This window comes from Lepidochelys kempii, chromosome 10, assembly GCF_965140285.1.
Source record: "Lepidochelys kempii isolate rLepKem1 chromosome 10, rLepKem1.hap1, whole genome shotgun sequence".
In the NCBI taxonomy this organism is placed as follows: domain Eukaryota; kingdom Metazoa; phylum Chordata; order Testudines; family Cheloniidae; genus Lepidochelys; species Lepidochelys kempii.
This window is the reverse complement of record NC_136389.1, coordinates 11,139,691-11,145,763: the sequence shown is the minus strand read 5'-3', so window position 1 is coordinate 11,145,763 and position 6,073 is coordinate 11,139,691.

Genomic DNA, 6,073 nt, shown 5'->3' with positions numbered 1-6,073 from the left:
GACCCTCAGGCTGGGGCAGAACAGCAAGCAGCCTTTAGCTTCAGCCCTCTGGCTGGGGCATGCTACCAACAAGATACAGGCCTTCTGATCTAGGGTGAGTAGGCCACCATCCCAAGGGTGGGGTTGGCAGCAGGCAGACCCTGGCCCACCCTACTCCATGAGGTCCCAGCCCAGGCCTGTAACAGAGGCAGGTGGTCCCACTAGTGGGTCAGCAGGGATCCCACCAAAACATGCTGACTCATTTCTGGGCAGCACAACTGGACTAACGTCTGGTTCCCCTGGGCTACTTCCTACTGCCCTCCGTTGGCGTGGCTCCGTAGTCTGCAAGTCCTCAGACTCCTCTGCGTAAATGGTGGACGGCAGTCCCAGCAGCTCCTCTCTGCATTCAGTCCTCTGGGGACAGGGTGCTACAGGGCTCAGCAGCAGGGCCACAGTCCTGAACTGGGCTAGAGATGTAGGCCTACTTTCCTGGCTCCCACTCAACTGAATTAAAGGGCCCGCCTCTGAAACTGCCTGTCCTGCTGCTCTGCTTCAGGCTCTGGCTTGGCTCCACCCACCGGGGGGTCTGTAGTGGCAGTTCCCTGTCAGGCTCAGAAGGAAACCACTCATAGGCGCCGACTCTGTCGCTGCTCCGGGGCTTGAGCACCCACAGGGAAAAATTGGTGGGTGCTCTGCACCCACCGGCAGCTCCCCGCGCTGCTCCCCCACCCCAGCTCACCTCTGTCTCCTCCCCTGAGTGCATCGTGTCCCGGCTTCTCCCCATAGCTCCCAGCACTTGCACCATGAAACAGCTGTTTCATGCAGCAAGTGCTGGGAGGGAGGGCGTGGAGTTGGGGCAGGGACTTTGGGGAAGGGGTTGGAATGGGGGCAGGGTAGGGGTGGAGGTGGGGCGGGGCTGCGAGCACCCACTGGTGCCAGGGAAAGTTGGTGCCTATGAAACCACTCGGCCTCACTACAGTCCTACAACTAAGGAAATACATTAGTAGTTTGGAGAAAGTAAAAAACCAAAGGAAGGAGAAGCTGGTACGTGTTTTGTTTTAATAAATCTATTCTGACAAAACATCAAGGCACTGAAGTAAAAATGATCCAATATACACGGATGATGCATGGACAGTTGGGAGGCAAGAGCAAAGACAATAATAAAAAACTAAATGGAAAAGCCTGGCTTTGAAAATTCTGGACATGGGATATGAATATAGGAATTAACTTTATGGACCAATCTAGCTTCAGTAGAAAGTGAAAGAAACCCTGTAATGGAGTAACCTGCCCATAAATAGAATTTAAATGGCAAAACAAAGGAAAGACGTTACATGTGCTCAAATCAAGCAGAATCTATTATCTTCCACTTATTCACCCTATTCCTCACTTGTAAAGAAACCATTGCAGGAAGAGGGATTGGAAGCTGCTAGACCACAGGGCAAATGTGAAGGGAAGATACTCTTAGTTTAGGACCTGGAGTCTGCAGAAAAAATTCGGGATAGGTTAGTAACTTGACGGCAGTTGAGGAGAGGTTATCAGGGTCCAGAGAACTAGTTTTCAGACTTTTGGACTATGATATGAACATATTGTTATAACTGTTATTTCTCTTTATGGGCTCATTAAAATAGGACAAGATTCAGGTAACAAGTTACAAGGTATTCAGAAGTCAGTTTAGACAGTTTAGATGCAGTAAGTTTGATTGTTCTATGACTTGTTGCTTGTGAAAGATTTTATCGTATTTGGTTCTATTTGTTCTTTTCAGGCTCTGATGTTCACTTTTTAACTGTGTGCCCCCCAAGGGAATGAAACTAACTGTAAGTCTGGAGGAACTCTCAAATTGCTTATAAATAGCACTCATATTTCACTCACTATTATACTTACATGCGATTAAACATGGCTGTAAAATTATATGGCTGCTATTTATTAACCCGTAATACCTAGTTTTACTTATGTTATGTTCTTATGTTTTACAGTTTTCATAGTTCTCTTTGAAACGATGGTACTGATAGGTAGAAGCTAGGCTCCCTCGATGCATGATATGTCTATGATATTAAATAATTTTGTGTGTGTATATATATATAGCATTTCCATCCAGCCTGGTTCCAATGCTTTTTACACACACTACACATTGTGGGCCAGATTCTGATCTCCATTATATACTGTAAATCCATCATCACTAGGTATGGCCAAGTGGCTAAAGCAGTGGACGGGGACTCAGGAGACCTGCCACTGGTTTGCTGGGTGACCTTCGGCAACTAACTTCCCTTCCCTGACCCTCAGTTTCTCCATCTGTAAAATGGAGGTGATGATACTGCTCTTTTGTGAAGTGTTTTGATATTTAGAGATTAAAAACCGGGCCTCATCATCATAATCTATGGAGTTACTTCAGATTTACACTGTGGAACAGGTTGGAATCTGTACCACAATATGTAACTGAAATCTAAATGTATACAAAGACTGAACACAGGTGTTTTTTGTGTTCACTATATAACTCCAAGTTCCCATTATGATGATGATTTATTACAGTACTTCCCAGAGGCCCTTATCAGAGCTGGCGAGGCACTGCACAAATTAAGTCCCCAGTTCAGCAATTTATAATGTACAGGGAGACTGCTGTGCCCCTTGTGGCTCCCTGCCGGCACAGTGTTCTGCCTGCACATTGTACATTGCAGATTTGGGATCAAGGAGGTGGACACTGTCCCTTCACCTACAAGCTTAATTTCAAAACAGAATTTGTGCCTAAATTTGGGGTAACCTTTAGTGAAGCTCAAATGTTCGGGAGAAAACATACAATTGCCCAATATAATTATTTCAGAAAGACAACCATTATGCATCCATAATTTTATAGGTCATGTAGCTCTCAGAAGCTGCTCAGCAACCTTCAAGATCAAGCTCCTAATGAGTACAATACAGTGCATCTTGGGAAATGATTTCACCTTTGTCCAAGATGAAATAGCTTTTTCTCAGTATTTTATTTTAGTGGTTACAGCTCTGTTGCATCCTGTTTAGCACTACACTTGAAGGATACTCTGAAACTAAAATTTAGCATGTGGTTGGCCACCTATTTGGTGGGAATACCCTCAGAGAGGATAGTCCTTGCCAGCTGCACTGGCTTCCTCTTCTCTTTCAACTGAAATTCAAGATGTTTGAGGAAAAACCTGTATGGTTTGTATCCTGGCAACTCGAGAGACCATCCCTCTACTCATATATTGGCCTCAGAGTTGAGGTCATCCAAGGCAAGCACAGCTATCTGTCCCAAGACTGAATTAGCAAATGGTACTGGTGTGATGTTCTCAACAATAAGTTCTGTTCTCTGGAATTTGCTTCTCTGCTTCCCAGAGCATGTTGACCTTTAGACACAAGGCAATGGGTGTCCCTTGGCACAAGCTTTTACTTGGGAACAGTTGTATGGGGGAGTTATATTTCTTTCACTTTTGGCTTTCATTAAAACTGTGTTGAGAAATGGGTGCATTTTATAAATTAAATACATATGCTGAATATGGAAATTCATTCGGAAGAAAGTTAATTAAGAGAAATGAACAGGTGGTTGCCTGGGGCAGCTTAATTTAACTGTGTATTTTGCAAGTGGCCATGGGCTTGGAGGGGACTATATTTTCCAGTTGTATTAGGGCAACAATATGCTATAAGGCCTGAGAGCCCACGGAGCCCAGGAACAGGTGCTCAGCTCTTTTTCATGAGAGCACAGAGCTGGAACACCCTGTTAGACAAACCATAAAGTACTCTCATTCTGTGACAGTTTAGGGACTGTGAAGACATGGAGAGTGGGAAGGATTTATTTAAAAGGAAAAAAAAGGTCTGCATTTTTAATGAACTGGGAACCATTACATTGATGCCAACTACAGTCCTGACTGCCAGAGACTCGAGTGAGACAGATGGCAAAATTGTGACCAGCTTTGGAAACAAAAACAAACTACCACCCAAATCCTGCAAAGACCCCAGCAGATGCCCTCTCACCGGACCCCTAAAACAAACAGTGGTTTAGTTTATGGCTTTATTTGAATCTGGTTTTGTCCGGCAAGATGTTTCTGAATAGCTCTGTAATATGTGACTGAATTTCTTGAACACTTGTAATTTAGTTCAAATTGCTACTCACCAAAGGAGCTCTGCATACTAAAACAAACAAGATTCATACTTATATTCAAGTGTACTGCAATACAAGCAAAATTAACTTAGGTAAATAAGATCTTACTGTCACAGTAAGCATGCATAAACTATTCTGTACAAAGAAAAATAATCCAGAAACAGCAAGTAGCCAGTAATAAAGAGAAGGACTACAGGTTTTATTTTTATTTTCATGCTGCAGACAAATAAAGAGAGGCGAGGAGGGTGGAGTCATTCTCACTGGGGTACAATTCAATCCAATTTATTTTTGCATCCTTCATACAGACATTTAACAAAATGCATCACTTGTATGTGTAGGTAGAGACTGTAAAGTATGCAGGTCACAATATCGTATACAGGCAGCATCTGCAGACACCACGGCAGTAATGAACAAGGGTACAAAGGATAAAGCTATGCCTACTCTTAAACCACTACAGCACTGCTGTAGCTGCAGCACTTCAGTGTAGCCACTCATGACAGCGATGGGAGGGATTCTCCCGTCACTGTAGTTAATCCACTTCCCTGAGACATGGTAGCTAGGTCAGCAGAAGAATTCTTCCATTGACATAGCGCTGTCTACACTGAGGGTTAGGTCGTCCTAACTACGTTGCTCAGGGGTGTCGATTTTTCACACCCCTGAGTGACATCGCTGGATCAATTTAACTTATTGGTGTAGACCAGGCCTTAGTTTCATGGAAAATAGCTGAACAAGGGGAAACAGCCAGACTGCTTTTGGAGCCTCTTTTCGATGGTTTTATTAGCGAGGAATAGGAGCCGGGGCCAGGCAGAAGAGAGTGCACTGGAGATGGAATTTGAAGGGAGTCAGAAAGTCAGTACCAAACAAGGACATTCGAGGTGATGAGGGAAACTGAGAGAAGGAACCGCGGCCCACTGTGGAGAGACAGAGATGGGGCATAGGAAGAAATCTTGTACATAAAATGTCTACGGGTCAGGCTGGAGAACAGGAGGAGATAGTGAGGCATGAGAGGCTGAAGCTCAATCCCTAGAGAACCATGGAGACTAAGAGGAAGACTTTCTACCAATTGCTTGAAATGGACAAGGAGTTAATATTTCTGAACAGGAGACGGGCAACAACTGTAAGTAACAGTACTCTGCACCTCCATTAAGCCTTTCATTTGAGGCTCTCAAAGCACTTTGACTCTAAATAAACTTCACCCTGTGGGGCAGGTAGGTAACAATTATTCTCCTCCTGTCATAGCTGGGTAAAGTGGGGGCACTGATAAGAACAAAATTTGCAAAAGGCTGCATGGGAGAAAACTGATCTGGGTGCCAATACAGGGGCACAAGTTGGAAAGGGGCAGCTAGATTGTGTTAGATCACAGCCAAGTGCCCTGAGCATTCTAGGACTAGTGTGCTCTAGGTGAGTCCTGATTTCCAGCCCCTCCTCTGACCACTAGACAACTGATCTTCACAGAGAACATGCCCAAATTCCAAGCTGCTATTGTATAAGAACATGACAACCCTAACTGAGTCCTCAACATGTGTCATTAAGAGATAATTACAGTCATACACAGAAAGAGATGAAGTCACGAAAAAAAGTGTTGACAGAGGAGTGATCAGCCTAGGATTAGATACACGGGTGGGGGATCTGTAGCTGAGTAGTTAGCATTGTAGAACTGGGAGATGTGAGAAGCAAACGATATGTCAGAGTCAAACCAAACTCCCATGTTAGGTTTCTGGCACTGGGGGCAAATATAGCAGTAAGGTAGTTTTGCTGGGAGCACATTTATTGCCATTCAGAAGGATTTCAGTTTTGGACGTGTTAAGCCAAATAATCAGAAGATATCATCTGGGGGTAGGTCCCCAGAAAAAATCCGTATGAAAGATCTCTGGATTAACAACCTAATCTACACTGCACTAATTACAAACAGAAAGAGGGACTGAGATGGAACCCCTGGGATTTCTTTAGTGGCTACATATCTGGGATCAACTAAAACGTTCTGGGCCTGGC